The 18,402-nt window shown below is 56.0% G+C and overlaps 1 pseudogene; it reads right to left on the minus strand.

Annotated features, from left to right (window-relative positions):
- Positions 1 to 270: 270 nt before the first annotated feature.
- Positions 271 to 1,607, minus strand: LOC123191377 (uncharacterized; annotated as a pseudogene).
- Positions 1,608 to 18,402: the final 16,795 nt, after the last annotated feature.

Raw genomic sequence — 18,402 nt, forward strand, 5'->3', positions numbered from 1 at the left:
TATCAAATCCACTGTAATATGTAAGACACATTTGATCAAAAAATCATAAAGTAATGTACCAATGATTAAGTGACAAGTTCTTTGCGAATATCTTGTGTATCTAGATTTGTTTATTTGCATGCGTGTAATCAAGGACCACTGTAAAAAAATATTTCGTCTATCATATACTTTCGAGATCCCTAATAAGATATTTAAGAACACACACAAAGTGATATACACGACATTCATGCAATAGTTAGAAATTAATCTAAGAATGTATAATGTGTTCATTTTAAATATGTTTTAAGATGTAATGTGTTAAAAATGATTCATTTATTAGAAAACAAAGTGTAAATTTATCATACTATATTACAATGTTTGTGATTTGATAAAAATATATTTGTAATAAGTACTAAAAATTAGTATAAATGATTATATTTATTAAAATTAATGTTGGGCCAAATATTTGGTTGAGTCGGTCTTTAAGAGCGAAATGTGTAATTTGTGAATAAGTGCCCTAAACTTCATAATGCACACCCATGTGTATCCTCCTCGGGTACAACAACATATAGTGACCGAGTTAAAATGAGGGCAACATTTCACACAATAAGAATAGTCAAAACCGACAATAAGAAATGAGTTACTTAGAGGTATCAAATGAGTTACCACAGCGGTCTACAATAATCTCTATTGGAAATTTTGCAAGTTATTAGTATTAGATTTGTTGCACATCATAAGTTTTGCTGTCCGGAAAGATGATCATTTTCTTCCGGAGGTAGAAGAAGAAGGCCCCGTGCTACTTTCTCATTTTGTCCCCTTGTTTAAGCTATACCACAAGATTTTAAACGCCAGCACGATCACGCCGTCGAGCTCGCGGTCCGCGTCGGTCGGCGGCGACCTCTCGCCGGCCCCTAACACGAACGCCTTGTCGCAGCGCGCTAGCGTGCCACGAACGTGCTCCAGTAGGGTGGCCGCCTCCGTCAGCTGGTCCTCTTTGAAACAGGCTTTTGCCCCGCTTTGTAGATAAAAGATACGTCCATACAACCACATCTCAAGCACAGTCATAAAAGAGAAATGCTGGGCCACAAGACAAATACGCCCAAATGAAAGAAGAAGAAACAAAAAGGCCTCCAAGGGTGAGCTACGAAACATGTGAGCGGTCGGAGAGCCGAGTGCGCGGTAGACACCAGGGTGTCCAGGAATAGCTGAAGTCGACCACGATCCCTCGGCCCAGCGAGCGGATGCCAGTGCTGCAAAGTCCCTGGTAGTGCGCCCCAGCCGGCGCACGGTCGCGGCGTAGTCCTTGGCGCACACGTCCAGGGCCTGCCGCCGCTTGGGCGACATCTCGGCGGCCTGCAGCCAGACGATGCGGTCGCCGGTGGCCTTGGCGTTCGCCCTGGCGGTCCTCAACGTGATGACGGCCGGCCGAGCTTGTTGGCCGTCGCGCTCTCCGGGTCCGCCCCCAGCGTCTTCACGCACATGTCGTAGTAGTCGTGCGCCGCCTCCTCACCAGCGCCGGAGGCGACGAGCCTGCACGTGTCCTCCAGAGTGCTCGCCCTTGCTGTGCGCACGTGCTGTGCAAGGAGCAGCAAGACGAGGACGGAGGAGAGAGCTTGGAGAGTAGCCATGGTCGATTTGTTTCTCTGTCCACTCAGAGCTATATATAAGAAGATGTACTAAGATTAATTAGATGGTGGCGCTCTGTAAATTTGTGTTTATGTTGAAACGTTTCCATTCGTTGCTCATGCATCAAAGTGAAACTATTTTACGATTACAATCACATTGAACAAAATTGAATGTAATAAAGGGTAAAAAAATTAGCCACATAATAACCGTGTATATTAATCATCGCAATGTTAGTAAGCACTGGCGGAGCTTGACTGAAATACTTTGGGGGGGGGGGGGGGGGGGGGATGCACAGCCCCTCAGGGATGATGGCAATAAGCCATGCACATGGTGATGGCGACGGGCGTGAAGATGACCAGATCGAGTCTGTAGCGTGTGTGTCCCCCGGCGTGAGCCCGTGGTTGCGTTCGTGGAGTGAAGGAGCTGCATGCGCAGAGCCGTTGCGATCTGTTGGAGTCAGGTGCGATGTGCGCGCGGCTGGAGGGAGTTAGTTGCAAGCTAGCTAGATGGTTGGCCGGGTCATGCTAGTGCATGCATGGGCTAGCCCGGCGGGTCATGTGGTCATGCATGGATATGGATCGTGCATGTAGTGGTTAGCTTAGTGCGTGAGTTAGTTGCCGGGTGTGCAGGCCGTGTGGTGTGTGTGCACGGGTATAAAAACCCCTCCTCCATGTACTGATCGAGTTGAGCCGGTGTGTAGCCATGTAGCCACTGTAAGGAAGAAAAGGATTGGGGCGTTCGTGCGCCCGTGGCGGCGTTCGTGCGCCGGCCGGAAAATCTTGTGTCTTCTTCTACCTCTAGTCGGGTGTGAGAGAGGGCTGCGGTTCCAACAATTGGCATCAGAGCTTCGAGTTCGGAGGAGCTCGCCGGCGATGGCGCTCGTCCCGTGCGGCGGCGGAGCACGGTGATGTCGTGCGTGCGGGGAGCGCGGCGGCCGCGGCGGACCAGCGCGGTGGCGCAGAGGCTGCGGTGGCGCGGCGTGGCTCGGCGGAGGGAAGGCCAAGCTCCGGGACACGCCGGATCGGCCGCGTTGATCGCGTCGGAGCGCGATCATGGCGCGAGCTGGAGGCGTGCGGAGTGTGGCGAATAAGCCGCGACGACGGGTCTGGCATGTCTAGCGCGTGTATGGGCACGAGCTGGACGCGTCGGGCGCGTCGGGACCGCGGGAGTGGACTGCGTCGAGGCGCTGGACGCCTGGACCTGGTTGCGCAGATCGCGTACGTGCGCGGCGGGAGCGCGGGACGGGAGCGCGGGGACGTGGGGAGTGCGCGCGAAGGGCACGACGGTCGCGGAGACGAGGAGGTCGCGAAGGACCTGCGTGGTGGCGCAGAGGTCGCGACGGCTCGGGGCGACAACCGTGGAAGGTGCGTGGCACGGAGGCACAGCGTGGCGGCTGCCATGGCGGACACGGAGGCGGCACACGGTGAGCGTCTGGTGCTGTCGGGCTCGTCGGGCGCGTCGGGTGCGCGCGGGACGTGCGAGGCGCCGAGGGACGTCAGGCGTGTGTCGCCAGCGGAGAAGGAGCTCGGCGTGTGCGCCGGAGTCGTGACGGAGCACGGTGCGACCGGCGTCGTTGCGCCAGGTCGGGTCCGCGGGCTGGGTCACGGTCGTGACGAGATCGATGACAGGAGCTGCAACAACTCCGACGACGACGATGTCATGGCTTAGGGGGTGAGTGATGGCAATAAGCCATGCACATGGTGATGGCGACGGGCGTGAAGATGACCAGATCGAGTCTGTAGCGTGTGTGTCCCCCGGCGTGAGCCCGTGGTTGCGTTCGTGGAGTGAAGGAGCTGCATGCGCAGAGCCGTTGCGATCTGTTGGAGTCAGGTGCGATGTGCGCGCGGCTGGAGGGAGTTAGTTGCAAGCTAGCTAGATGGTTGGCCGGGTCATGCTAGTGCATGCATGGGCTAGCCCGGCGGGTCATGTGGTCATGCATGGATATGGATCGTGCATGTAGTGGTTAGCTTAGTGCGTGAGTTAGTTGCCGGGTGTGCAGGCCGTGTGGTGTGTGTGCACGGGTATAAAAACCCCTCCTCCATGTACTGATCGAGTTGAGCCGGTGTGTAGCCATGTAGCCACTGTAAGGAAGAAAAGGATTGGGGCGTTCGTGCGCCCGTGGCGGCGTTCGTGCGCCGGCCGGAAAATCTTGTGTCTTCTTCTACCTCTAGTCGGGTGTGAGAGAGGGCTGCGGTTCCAACAATTGGCATCAGAGCTTCGAGTTCGGAGGAGCTCGCCGGCGATGGCGCTCGTCCCGTGCGGCGGCGGAGCACGGTGATGTCGTGCGTGCGGGGAGCGCGGCGGCCGCGGCGGACCAGCGCGGTGGCGCAGAGGCTGCGGTGGCGCGGCGTGGCTCGGCGGAGGGAAGGCCAAGCTCCGGGACACGCCGGATCGGCCGCGTTGATCGCGTCGGAGCGCGATCATGGCGCGAGCTGGAGGCGTGCGGAGTGTGGCGAATAAGCCGCGACGACGGGTCTGGCATGTCTAGCGCGTGTATGGGCACGAGCTGGACGCGTCGGGCGCGTCGGGACCGCGGGAGTGGACTGCGTCGAGGCGCTGGACGCCTGGACCTGGTTGCGCAGATCGCGTACGTGCGCGGCGGGAGCGCGGGACGGGAGCGCGGGGACGTGGGGAGTGCGCGCGAAGGGCACGACGGTCGCGGAGACGAGGAGGTCGCGAAGGACCTGCGTGGTGGCGCAGAGGTCGCGACGGCTCGGGGCGACAACCGTGGAAGGTGCGTGGCACGGAGGCACAGCGTGGCGGCTGCCATGGCGGACACGGAGGCGGCACACGGTGAGCGTCTGGTGCTGTCGGGCTCGTCGGGCGCGTCGGGTGCGCGCGGGACGTGCGAGGCGCCGAGGGACGTCAGGCGTGTGTCGCCAGCGGAGAAGGAGCTCGGCGTGTGCGCCGGAGTCGTGACGGAGCACGGTGCGACCGGCGTCGTTGCGCCAGGTCGGGTCCGCGGGCTGGGTCACGGTCGTGACGAGATCGATGACAGGAGCTGCAACAACTCCGACGACGACGATGTCATGGCTTAGGGGGTGAGTGATGGCAATAAGCCATGCACATGGTGATGGCGACGGGCGTGAAGATGACCAGATCGAGTCTGTAGCGTGTGTGTCCCCCGGCGTGAGCCCGTGGTTGCGTTCGTGGAGTGAAGGAGCTGCATGCGCAGAGCCGTTGCGATCTGTTGGAGTCAGGTGCGATGTGCGCGCGGCTGGAGGGAGTTAGTTGCAAGCTAGCTAGATGGTTGGCCGGGTCATGCTAGTGCATGCATGGGCTAGCCCGGCGGGTCATGTGGTCATGCATGGATATGGATCGTGCATGTAGTGGTTAGCTTAGTGCGTGAGTTAGTTGCCGGGTGTGCAGGCCGTGTGGTGTGTGTGCACGGGTATAAAAACCCCTCCTCCATGTACTGATCGAGTTGAGCCGGTGTGTAGCCATGTAGCCACTGTAAGGAAGAAAAGGATTGGGGCGTTTGTGCGCCCGTGGCGGCGTTCGTGCGCCGGCCGGAAAATCTTGTGTCTTTTTCTACCTCTAGTCGGGTGTGAGAGAGGGCTGCGGTTCCAACAAGGGATACACATAGCCCCGCCTCTGTTAGTAAGTTTCTGACATTAAGAGCTTATTGAAAATATGATTTCTTGAGAATCCGGACAAAACAAAAGACCTAATTTATAGTAGGAACACTAGTATAAAAACAAGCATATGTCGACCGAGAGTGGCGTTTTGGCACATGGGAGCATATGCTCCGGGATTTTAAAATGTGTTTAAACATATTTTGAAATGTCATAAAATTCTGACAGAATGATCTCGCGTACATCTCGACATTCTACGTGCATACAAACTCGTGTTTCGTGGAAAACCGACAACTTTTGTGTCACATGCAAAAAAGACAAAATTTAGTGTTAAAAAAGGCTTTTCATGAGACATTGTTTTGTCTTTCTTACACAAGGCGTATAAAATGTCATTTTTTCACGAAACTTGGCGTGCACATATACAATGCTGAGATATGCGCGTCAAGTTTGTGTTCGGGATTTTTTTGACATTTTGAAATATATTTTTCGATGGCAGTAGCATATGCTCCCATGTGACAAAGTGAATTTCCGGCATCGGTGACCCAAATGAACAAAGTCGCCTGTAATAACCCTACCGCAAATGGTTTTATTTTTCACCGAGGCGGTTAATAATTTTATCAATGATCAAACGCGGCCATGAAAAATATATTAGAGCAATTATAATAAGGTTATGTAGGCGGACTGTAAGACTTCAAATATTATATTTTTGCTGAGTTAGAGGAGATAGAAGATGAGAGAGAAGAGAAGAGATAACTACAGATTAACAACTAGGTGCAAGACTTGCTCCTAGAGACTTTCTGAGAGATTGAAATGGGCCATGTATTAATAAAGTATTACTCCCTTTGTAAAGAAATATAAGAGCATTTAGATTACTAAAGTAGTGATCTAAACACTCTTATATTTGTTTACAGAGGGAGTACATATTTAATTCTACCTATTATACTTGTCGTTTATAAGCTTCATTATAGATGACATGGCAACATCATATCTCCAACAGCCGGACATACTACTCCCTCTGTTTCTTTTTTACTTTGCATATAAAATTTGGCCAATGTCAAACTAAACAAAGTTTGACCAAATTTATTTCAAAAGATAACAACATCTACAATACTAAATTTATATGGTATGAAAGTTGATTTCATCATGCATCTAATAATATTGATTTCATATTATGATTTTTTTATAAAGTTAGTCAAACTTTACAAAGATTGACTTTGACCAAATTTTACATGCAAACTAAAAAGAAACGGAGGGAGTATTAACCATGCTCTTAGGCCCTATATTTTTTTATGGAGGGAGTAACAAGTACTCATTATAAAGACATTTTACTCCCCCGTTCCTTTTTACTCCGTGTATAAGATTTGTGTCAAGTCAAATTTTGCAAACTTTGACCAAATTTATATTTAAAAATTAATATGTACAATACCAATTATATATAATATGAAACCACATTCTGTAGTGAATCTAATAATATTGATTTGGTATTATAAACATTGGTATTATTTTCTATAAGTTTAGTAAAATTAGAGATACTTTGACTTCAGACAAAACTTATACGTAGACTAAAGAAAACGGAGGAAATATTGTAGGCACTCAAAATCAATGGGTTATCAAATCTATTGTAATATGTAAGACATATTTGACTAGAAAGTCATAAAGCAACGTGCCAATGATGAAGTGACAAGTTCCTTGTAAACATCTTGTATATTGTAGATTTGTCTATTTGCCTACATCTAATCAAAGACCGCTATAACAAAATCTTCTATCATGTACTTTAGAGATCTCTAATAAGATATTTAAGAACACACACATAGAGATTTGCACGATATTCATGCAATAGTCAGAAATTAATTTGAGATGACAGGCCTCGTCTTTATTTCACAAATTAGTGGATTCAATTTAAATATCTTTTAAGGTCTAGTTGTTCAAAAATGTAATTTTTTAACAAAATAAATGTCGGGGGAAATCGGCCTCCTCGAACACCCATGGGGCCGGAGCCCCTTTTCGGTTCGGCGGGGAGCGGAGGCTGCACAAAGAGCAGATCGAGGCGACACACACACACAAAGATTTTACCCAGCTTCGGGCTGCACGGATGCGTAAAACCCTACTGTTGCTTGTCTGGATTGATTCGAGTTCTTGCTCTGGAGCGCAAGAAGCTACAGTAAGCTTGGAGCTGGACGTGGGTGGATGTCTACTGGGTCTCCCCCCTTCCTACGTCACATGGGCCTCCTTTTATATGCTCAAGGGGTTACCCACAGGTAGCCACGCAGGCGAGGGCAAAAATGGCAACGGACTGTGCGCACAGGGCTGCATAGTGCTATCATACCTACTTCTGACGGCAGGGGACAAGGGCATTAAATGCCCGTCCCGGTCGCTCGGACAGCACCGAGGTGGACCGTTAGGTGCGCCATCGTTCGCCACGATGGCCGTTGCATGCCACCGCACACCTCAGGCTACGTGCCTTTGGGGGAGCCCCAGAGCGACGCGTGGGCGGGTGAGCTGGAGCGCGGGCCTGAGGTGGCGACTTGCCGCGGCAAGTGGCTTGCCGCGGTGGTTGTCTTTCTGCGCCTGAGAGCTTGCCGCTCATCAGGCCTTGCCGGAGCGCGTGGTGCGCCGCGGCGGGCTTCTCTTGGGGTGCCCTGGTTCGGCCTTCCCGGTGGGCTCCTCCCGCCGGGGCCTTGGTGCTTTGGCTCGGTCGTCCCGGCAAGCTCCTCTTGTCGGGGCCTTGCCTCCTTGGCCCGGCAAGCTCCTCTTGCCGGGGCCTCGTCTTCTTGGCCCGGCAAGCTCCTCTTGCCGGGGGCCTTGTCTTCTTGGCCCGGCAAGCTCCTCTTGTCGGGGGCCTTGTCTTCTTGTCTTGAATGCTTGGTCTTCGCTCGGCCCTAAAAGGGGTCGTGGAGACTCTTGGCGCTCCCCTGGCAAGCCTTGCCGCAGGGTGCTACAACTGCCCGTGCACAAGTTCGGGGTACTAAGGTACCCCTACTTTAGTACACATACAGGAGCCCCCGGGCCTGGGCCATACACGGTGCCGAGCGTTGTTGGGCCAGGCCCTAATAGTGCACGGGCACGCGTGGCCTGGGTCGCGTTGCTCCTTAACTCCGTGCCCGTCGCGCCTTCCCCAGGTGGCGCGCGCTTATCGCGGCGTCGTGGGGGCGAGGCGTGCGAGGTGTGCGTGACGTGGGTGGCGTGCGCGGTGCTGAACCCCGCAGGCATGCGTCACGTCACGCACGATTTCTTTATCTGGAAAAAAGGGGCGAAACGCCCGTTCCCTCTTTAAGTGGAGGGAGACGTGGAGGCGCGGTTCGATGAACGAACGGGGTCGAGGCGCGTCTTTCGGGGCGCCCGCTCCCCACGATCACGGGGTGGGGAGAGGTCGCCTCACCCGTCGCCTCGGCCCCGCGCGCCCGCCACGTGGTCTTCATGCACTTGGGGTCGCAGCGGTGGAGGCAGGGAACCGGGCCGACGCGGGTCGAGGTAGTGGGTCGGCCCCAGTCGCCTGCCCTTCCTCCGCTTTGATTGGTGGAGCGGGGCGGCCGAGCCCCCCACTCCGCCCCTTTATAAGGAGCGGACGGGGGCAACAGAAATCCACACTCCATCTCCTTCCTTCTTCAGCTTTTGGTTTCCTTCTCCCATCTGTGATGGAGGGAGGGAACCCTGGTCCTTCTTCGGTAGCGGCGAGGGTCGCTGCTAGGCAGCGCGCCCCTCCTCCCCTTGCGCCCGTGGTGGCGGAGCCGGCCGTTAGGTGAAGGGGGAGGGGGCGAGGTCGTGGACGAGGTCGTGGACGGGGCCGAGGCACTCGAGGCGGACGGGGCGGTGCGCCGGCCTCGCCTCCGCCAGCGGCTCCTTTGCTTCCGGCGGTTCACCTCGGGGACGACCCCTGCGAGTTCATCATCAGGCTGCGCCGGGCGACTCGCCGCCGCCTCCGCCTTCTCGCTCCGTTCGCGAGCGTGTTGGAGGTGGAGCAGCCTGAGATGCTGAACCTGCGCATGAGGGGCTGCGGGATCAGCGGTACGCGAGTCCACGTCGAATCCCGAGCCCCCGGCGTGATGTATCTTGGCCGAGGGTGGAAGTCGTTCGCCCGGATCCACAGCTTGACGGAGGGGTTCACCCTCCACTTTAAGCTGATGGGGGATGATCTCCTCTCCGTCAAGGTCTTCGGGGACTTCGGCACCCGGGCCCGGTGCTGCGTGGATAGCTCCTCCGACAGCGAAGGCTCCTCCTCGAGCGAGAGTGACGAGGAGGGGAGCGACAGCGACGATGAGGGCAGTGGTCGCCGGGATGACGGGTCCGACTAGGCGTCGGTCGCAGCTCCGTGTGGCACCGGCGACCCCATCATCCGCGTCGCTGGATCCGTGAACTCCCCTGGGTCGTCTCCTTGGGCGGCTGGCGTAGGGGGGCTGCTGAGGAGGAAGAGGGCGGGCGGCAAGGCCGTGAAGTCGGAGTACGAGCCGGCTTCGACAGCGTGCTGACGTTCCGCTGCCTCATCTTCCAGCTGCGCCCCAGACGCCGTCATCGCCCTTGCTAGCGGCGACGACCACCGGGGTCTTCTCTCCGGCCCGTCAAGCTCCTCTTGCCGGGGCTTGATCTTCTCGGGCGGCCGGAGTGGCGAGGCTGCGGAAGAGGAAGAGGCTGGCGGCAAGGCTGTCAACTGGGAGTACGAGGGCCAGATGCCCTCGACAGCGTGTTGACGTCCCGCTGCCTCATCTTCGAGCTCCGCTTCCGGTGCCTCCGTCTCCATCCAGCCTCCGGAGCCCCCGGGCGGAGCCCTGGATCTTCTCTTGGTGTCTTCTGCCACCCGTAGCTCGCCTAGGTGCCCCTTTTGCCCTTCTCGCCTTCTTGCCCTACCTCCTGGGGAGAGAGACAAGAAAGGGCTTACGGGCACCTTATCTCTTTTTATCTTGTAAGCCTTTGGGCCTTAGTTGCGTTTAAATCTTGTAATCCCATCTTTCATGTTTTTCATTCTCTCTGAACTGTACCTGAGTGGAATGTTTTTAATGAAAAGGGGATGTTTGCCGGATCATTTGTCTCGCGGGTACAACCCGCGGCAAGGAGCAAACCCCTTTGCATCGTTAAGATAGACTTTCCCCCGCCCGGCAACAGGCCCTGCCGTCTTCCCGCGCCCCTCGACCCTCCTCGCGCTCGGAGGCAGGGAGGAGGCGGGTTCTGGCCCCTTGCTTCCTCCTCTTGCCGCCGCGGCTACTATCGGAAGCGGGCCCCGGGAACGCGCTCCGGGGCTGGTCGCTTAAGAGAGCACGGTAGCTTTTAAGAGGAAGCAAGGTTTTCGTATTCCGCAGTCCATGAAAGAATGCATGAAGAGGGATGCGAAGACTTATCTGAGGTTGCAGCCCCCGGCGACTCTGGCTTGCCGGGGCGTAGCCGCTGGCTCGTCTTTCTCCCCTTCTTCGTCCTTGAGCGGCCCGGCAAGGACATGCCATTCCTGCGAGCCAAAGGGAAAGGACGGGAAAAATACGCAGACTCGACCTCTAAGTTAGGGGTTAGCGACTGTTAGGCACTATCAACCCTAACCAAGGACGAGACTCGACTCAGCATGCATGCTAAAACTTGGGGCGCCAGCGCTTCTTTATCTGCTGCCAGGGTCTGCGCCCGGCTTTGTACAAAGGATTACATGCAACTGCGGCAAGACTTGTACAAAGAGTTGGTTGCCGGACAGGGTCCGACAACCGCGCCTTACGGATGAAACTTGTGAAGATGCTCAATATTCCAGGAATTGCTCACCGGAGTGCCATCTTCGGTCTCGAGGCGGACGACGCCGGGCCTCGTGACTCGTCTCACCCGGTAAGGGCCTTCCCACTTCGGCGTCAACTTGTTGTGATTCTTGGCCGACTGAACGCGCTGAAGAACAAGGTCGCCTTCCTCGAAGCTCCTGGCTCTAACTCTGCGGCTATGGTAGCGACACAGAGCTTGCTGGTAGCGAGCGGATCGCACAACAGCCTGGAGACGATCTTCCTCAAGGAGCAGTGCGTCATCTTCACGCGACCGCTCTTGCTCAAGCTCATCATAAGCGAGCACTCGAGGTGACCCGTATACGAGTTCCGTGGGGGTAACTGCTTCTGCTCCATAGACTAGAGCAAATGGTGTCTGTCTAGTGGCTCGATTTGGCGTCGTTCTGATCGACCAAAGAACCGCTGGCAGCTCCTCGATCCAGTTCCGTCCGCGCTTGAGCAGCTTGTCAAAACTTCTGGTCTTGAGCCCGCGCAGCACCTCGGCGTTGGCCCTCTCCGCTTGACCGTTGCTCCTGGGGTGAGCAACAGAAGCGAAGCAGACCTTGGTGCCGAGGTCTTGGGTATACTGCATGAAGGTGTGGCTTGTGAACTGCGTACCGTTGTCGGTGATGATTCTGTTGGGGATCCCGAAACGGCAAACAATCGACCTGAAGAATTTGATCGCGGACTGGGCCGTCACCTTCCTCACTGGTTCCACTTCTGGCCACTTTTTGAACTTGTCGATAGCAATGTACAAGTACTCAAAGCCCCCGACGGCTCGGGGGAAGGGGCCGAGAATGTCGAGCCCCCAGACCGAGAAGGGCCAGGATAAAGGGATCGTCTGGAGAGCTTGAGCTGGTTGATGTATCTGCTTGGAATGGAACTGGCACACTTCACACTTGGTTACTTGTGCAGTTGCATCCTGGAGGCCGGTCGGCCAGAAGAAACCTTGTCGGAACGCTTTGCCGGCAAGTGCTCTGGCGCCAATGTGGTGTCCATATATGCCTCCATGTATCTCCGCCAACAGCTTCTGTCCGTCTTCCCGGTTGATACATTTCAATTTCACCCCATTGCGTCCTCTTCTGTATAGTGCGCTGTCGATGAACTGATACATACTGGACTGCCGGGCTACTCTTTCTGCTTCTTCTTGTTCTTCGGGAAGCTCTCCTGTCTGGAGGAAACGGACGATCTGCTGTGCCCACGTCGGAGCCTGTGGCTCGACGACGAGGACTAAAGGCATGTCTGCGGCTGCGGGAACATCAGCTTCCACGGCGAGGATCTGGGGCTCAGCCGGAGCTTGACGTTCCCCGGCAAGCTTGCCGGGGCAGAGCTTGCCGGGAGCGCCTGCTTCGTCGGGACAAACCCTGGGGTTTGCCGGAGCAGGTTGCTCCTCAGCACTCTTGGCGTCGATCCCGGGGACTCTCTTGGCGGCGGCTCCGGGAAGCTCTGCCGGAAGATAGTCGCCGGAGACCGACTTCCTCTTCTTGCTCGACCCAGTTGATGGCGTCACGGATGGCTGAGTCAGCTTGAGCACAAAAGTCCCTGGTTCCACAGGTAGCTTTAGTGCGGCGCACTTCGACAGGCCATCGGCAATGTCATTTTCTGCTCTTGGAACGTGTTCCATTTGCAGGCCGTCAAAGCGCTCTTCCAGCTTTCTCACTTCATCAACGTAAGCCTCCATCAACGGGCTCTGGTAATCCTTGCTCACTTGGCGGACGACGAGCTGCGAGTCACCCCTGACAACAAGCTTCTTAATCCCAAGTTCTGCCGCGATCCTGAGACCGGCGAGCAAACCTTCATACTCTGCCGTATTATTGGTTGCCTGCTCCTTGGGAAAGTGCATTTGGACGACGTACTTGAGGTGCTCTCCGGTGGGCGCGATGATCAGCACGCCAGCACCGGCGCCTTCCAGCGAGAAGGCACCGTCAAAGTACATCAGCCACTCTTTGTTTGCTTCTTTGCCGGGGATGCTTGTTTCTGGGGTTTCTTCGTCGGGCGTCGGCGTCCACTCTGCTATGAACTCTGCCAATGCTCTGCTCTGGATGGTCGAGGTGCTCTCGAACTTGAGGCCAAAGCTTGACAGTTCCAGTGCCCACTCAACAATCCTGCCTGTTCCTTCGGGATTCTGCAGTATCCTCTTAAGCGGAAAGCGAGTGACCACTGTTATCTCGTGTGCCTGGAAGTAATGGCGCAGCTTCCTCGAGGCCATGAGGAGGCCGAAGAGCAATTTGTGCACACCAGAGTACCTCGACCTAGCCCCCTGCAAGAGGGAGCTGACGAAGTAAACTGGGCACTGCACCATTTTCTTCTGCAGCACCTTCCCTTGCGCTTGCGCGGATTCGCCTTTGTCGGGGCCAGAGCTTGCCGGGGAAGCCCCCTGCTTGTCGTCGGACGCGCTTGCCATGGTTGCTGGCTCGTCATCAGCTTCCCTCTCCGCTACTAACGCAGCACTGACCACTTGATTGGTTGCCGCTAGGTAGAGCAGCAACCTCTCTTGTGGTCTAGGCGCGACAAGTATTGGAGCGGAGGACATGTATTTCTTCAAGTCTTGTAGCGCAGCCTCCGCTTCCGGAGTCCATTTCATTGGACCCGCCTTTTTCAAGATTTTGAAAAACGGCAGGGCGCGTTCCGCAGACCGGGAGATAAACCTGCTGAGAGCCGCCACGCAACCGGCAAGTCTTCGCACATCCTTGACACGTGCTGGCGCTTCAATCTGCTCGATGGCCTTGATCTTGTCGGGGTTGGCTTCGATCCCACGCTGGGACACGAAGAACCCGAGAAGCTTGCCGGAGGGGACTCCGAACACGCACTTCTCGGGGTTGAGCTTGAGGCTGATCTTGCGCAAGTTCGCAAAGGTCTCTTCTAAGTCTTGGACCAGGGTCGCCCTGTCTTTGCTTTTGACCACTATATCATCCATGTAGGCCTCCACATTTATGTGGATCTGTGGCTCAAAAGCAGTGTGGACAACCCTGGCAAACGTTGAACCCGCGTTCTTCAGTCCAAATGGCATCCGCACAAAACAGTACGTGCCGCGTGGAGTGATGAACGCAGTCTTCTCTTCATCTTCTTCGGCCATGAAAATCTGGTGGTACCCGGAGTAGGCGTCAAGAAATGAAAGCAGGTCGCATCCGGCCGTGGATTCCACAATCTAGTCAATGTGCGGCAAGGGAAACGGATCTTTGGGGCAAGCCTTGTTAACATCGGTGAAGTCGATGCAAAGCCTCCATTTCCCGTTCGCTTTGCGCACGACGACAGGATTGGCCAACCACGTCGGATGGAGCACGCCTCTGACGAGGCCTGCCGCTTCCAACTTCCTGATCTCCTCCGCAATGAACTCTTGGCGCTCCACCGCCTGCTTCCTGACTTTTTGCTTGACGGGCCGCGCATGAGGACAGACGGCAAGGTGGTGCTCGATCACTTTCCTGGGAACGCCGGGGATGTCAGATGGTTGCCAGGCAAACACATCGACATTCGCCCGCAGGAAAGTGACGAGCGCGCTTTCTAATTTGGGCTCGAGAGTGGCACTGATGGTGAAGGTACCACCAGTGTCGTCCTCCTTGGCGGACACCTTCTTGGTCGCTGGTGGAGCAGCCGTTGTCTTCTTGTGCTTGCCGACGGGGCTCGATGACGCGTCCTCGGCAGTAGCGCAGCACTTCGAAGAGGCGCGCTTGCCGGAGTGGGCACCAGAGCGTTCGCCGGGCTTGGTCTTCTTGCCGGTGGAGCTCGATGGCACGTCCTCGACGGCAGCGCAGCACTCCGAAGAGGCGCGCTTGCCGGAGTGGGCACCAGAGCACTCGCTGGACTTGGCCTTCTTCTTTCCCCCGGGAGCTCCAGCGGCAAGTGGGTCACGGACCGTTGCGGCTGTCGCGTCCCGGTATATCTGGTCGGCGCAGATAAGGGCATCCTTCTTGTCCCCGGGGACAGAGATGACGCTTATCGGGCCGGGCATCTTTAGCATGTTGTACGCATAGTGAGAGGCCGCCATGAACTTGGCGAGCGCTGGTCGGCCGAGGATTCCATTGTAAGGCAACGGAAAGTCGGCGACGTCAAAGGTGACCCTCTCAGTCCTGAAATTCAGCTCGCTACCGAATGTTACCGGCAGCGTGATCTTTCCCTTCGGCTTGCTCCTTCCCGGGTTGATTCCTTGGAATGTGCCGGTTTCTTCGAGCTCGCTGTCGGGAACTTGGAGCCTCCGTAGGACAGCAGAGGAGATCAGATTCAAGCCTGCCCGCCGTCAACTAGCATCTTAGTGACCTTGAGGTTGCGGACTGTTGGGGAAACCAACATCGGCAAGCACCCGACCGTGGTTGTGCGATCAGGGTGGTCCTCAATATCGAAGATGATAGGCGTGCTGGACCATTTCAGAGGCCTGCGCGATTCGACGGGCGGTTCCGCTGCGTTGACTTCCCGCACCCACTGTTTAAGTTGGTGGCGGGAAGCGTGCAGGGAAGCACCACCGTCCACACACAAGACCTTGGTGGCTTTCTGAAACTCCTGCTCGCTGGTCTCGGGGTCCTCCATGTCGTCGTCGTCGTCGTCGTCATCTTTGTCGCGGCCTCGGGGAGGCCTATCCGCTTGCCGCTGCTTGTCCTTGCCGCGGCGCTCCCCTTGGCCGGGACGCTTCGTGCCAGATCCGCCGCCGCCAGCTTGGGCCCTCTCCTTGTTGCGCCGTTCGAACTCGGCCTTCTGCAGCTCAACGAGCCGCTCGACCTGCTTGCAAGTCTAGAGGTCGTGGCCCCTGGTGCGGTGGATCTTGTAGTACTTCTTGTCGGTACCGTCCCGCTTGTCGGCAACCGCCACTGCCTGGCAGTTGGCGCACCCGGCAACCTCCTTGCCGAAGCCGCCAGCCTGGGCTTTCTTGGCGGTGCCCTCGCTGCTGGACTTCTCGACAACCAGTACCTCTTGATTCTTCTTCTTTTTGCCGTTCCGCCGCCGGCCTTTCCTTGCCGGGGCGGTGCCTTCACTTTCGGACTCTCCATCTCCGATACTTTCTCCGGGGAGTTTCCTCCCCTCTTCAGCGCGTGCGCACTTGTCGGCCAGGGCATAAAGCTCGCTGACCTCCTTGATTTTGCACATCGCCATCTCCTCCCGCATCCTGCGGTTACGCACGTTCTGATGGAACGCGCTGATCACCGCGGCGGGATGGACGTCTGGGATGTTGTAGTGCACGCGGCTGAACCTCTGGATGAACTTGCGCAGAGACTCCCCTTCCTTCTGAACGAGCAGATGAAGGTCGCTCGCTTGGCCGTGGGGTTTGTGGCCGCCCGTGAAGGCGCCAACAAACTGATGGCATAGATCTGGCCAGGAGGATATGGAGCCGTCCGGCAAGTGCATGAGCCAGGACCTGACGTTGGGTTTGAGTACCAGCGGGAAGTAGTTGGCAAGGATCTTGTCGTCTCGTCCCCCGGCAGCCTGCACCGCAATGGTGTAGATGCTGAGGAACTCCGACGGATGCGACTTTCCATCGTACTTCTCGGGTACGTCGGGCTTGAAGTTCTTGGTGCTAGGCCACTGGACTTGCCGCAGCTCGCGGGTAAACGCAGGGCAGCCTACCGAATACGGCAGGTCGCCTGGCTCCCCCGGTGCATGCACGTCGCCAGATGGCTCAGCGCGCTGGTCTGATTGACGTCGCGCTTCTCTTCTGCGCTCGATGCGGGTTCGAGCGTCCTCTTCCTTCCGCTCGTGAAGGACTTGGCGTTGGTCGCGACGAGTTCGCGGGTTCGACGACGCAGTGGAGTCGTTGTCGTGGTTGGTCCGGCGAGTCGGCGACCGTTGCCGCTGGTGCGGAGAGTGCATGGTGGTCGCACCCCCGCCAGTCTTGGCTCCATCGGTTCTCGCCTGGGCGGCCGGCCGTGGCTGCGACGCACTGGGCTGCCGCGGCGTGTCGCCGTTGGCGAAACCGATGAGGCTCTGGATGGTGGCCCTCCAGCCGTCGAGCTTGTCCGCCATTGGAGGGTAGTCTAGGAGTAGCTGAGCTCGCGCGAGAGCTTCCGCTGTGGTGGGAAGAGGCGGCGAATGGCGCGTGGAGCGGGATGTGCTCGAACTCCTAACCACGTTAGAAGGAGCAGTACCCGGTCCAGGCAGCCGCACCACGCTCGCTCCAGCACGCTGTTGCGCTTGCTGGCCCTGAGCGCTTTGGGACCCACCGGCCCGATCTGGGTCCAGCGAGCGTATGGCACCATGGGCACCAGTACGCTGCTGGTTCCGCACCTCCTGGGAGGGGCGCGGAGCGAGTTCGGACGCCGCGGGACCAAGAACTGGTTCGGCGACGCCCGTTCCTCCGCCGGCGCCTTCCCCACCCCCGCCTGCTCCAGGGGCGATGGGTTTGACGCAGACGGACCGGTTACCTCCGGAGCTTTCTTCTTCAGCGGCATGTCGATGAAGACGACGGTGGTCTAGCTCGTGTAGACGCCGGATCAGGTTCGCACAACCTCGACGCCCCCTACCTGGCGCGCCAAAGATGTCGGGGGAAATCGGCCTCCTCGAACACCTATGGGGCCGGAGCCCCTTTTCGGTTCGGCGGGGAGCGAAGGCTGCACAAAGAGCAGATCGAGGCGACACACATACACACAAAGATTTTACCCAGCTTCGGGCCGCACGGATGCGTAAAACCCTACTCCTGCTTGTCCGGATTGATTCGAGTTCTTGCTCTGGAGCGCAAGAAGCTACAGTAAGCTTGGAGCTGGACGTGGGTGGATGTCTACTGGGTCTCCCCCCCCCCTTCCTACGGCGCATGGGCCTCCTTTTATATGCTCAAGGGGTTACCCACAGGTAGCGACGCAGGCGAGGGCAAAAATGGCAACAGACTGTGCGCACAGGGTGAAGGAAATATGCCCTAGAGGCAATAATAAAGTTATTATTTATTTCCTTATTTCATGATAAATGTTTATTATTCATGCTAGAATTGTATTAACCGGAAACATAATACATGTGTGAATACATAGACAAACAGAGTGTCACTAGTATGCCTCTACTTGACTAGCTCGTTAATCAAAGATGGTTATGTTTCCTAACCATGGACAAAGAGTTGTTATTTGATTAACGAGGTCACATCATTGGTTGAATGATCTGATTGACATGACCCATTTCCATTAGCTTAGCACCTGATCGTTTAGTGTGTTGCTATTGCTTTCATCCATGACTTATACATGTTCCTATGACTATGAGATTATGCAACTCCCGTCTGCCGGAGGAACACTTTGGGTACTACCAAACGTCACAACGTAACTGGGTGATTATAAAGGAGTACTACAGGTGTCTCCAAAGGTAGATGTTGGGTTGGCGTATTTCGAGATTAGGATTTGTCACTCCGATTGTCGGAGAGGTATCTCTGGGCCCTCTCGGTAATGCACATCACATAAGCCTTGCAAGCACTGCAACTAATATGTTAGTTGTGAGATGATGTATTACGGAACGAGTAAAGAGACTTGCCGGTAACGAGATTAAACTAGGTATTGGATACCGATGATCGAATCTCGGGTAAGTAACATACCGATGACAAA

This window comes from Triticum aestivum, chromosome 2A, assembly GCF_018294505.1.
Source record: "Triticum aestivum cultivar Chinese Spring chromosome 2A, IWGSC CS RefSeq v2.1, whole genome shotgun sequence".
Taxonomy (NCBI): domain Eukaryota; kingdom Viridiplantae; phylum Streptophyta; class Magnoliopsida; order Poales; family Poaceae; genus Triticum; species Triticum aestivum.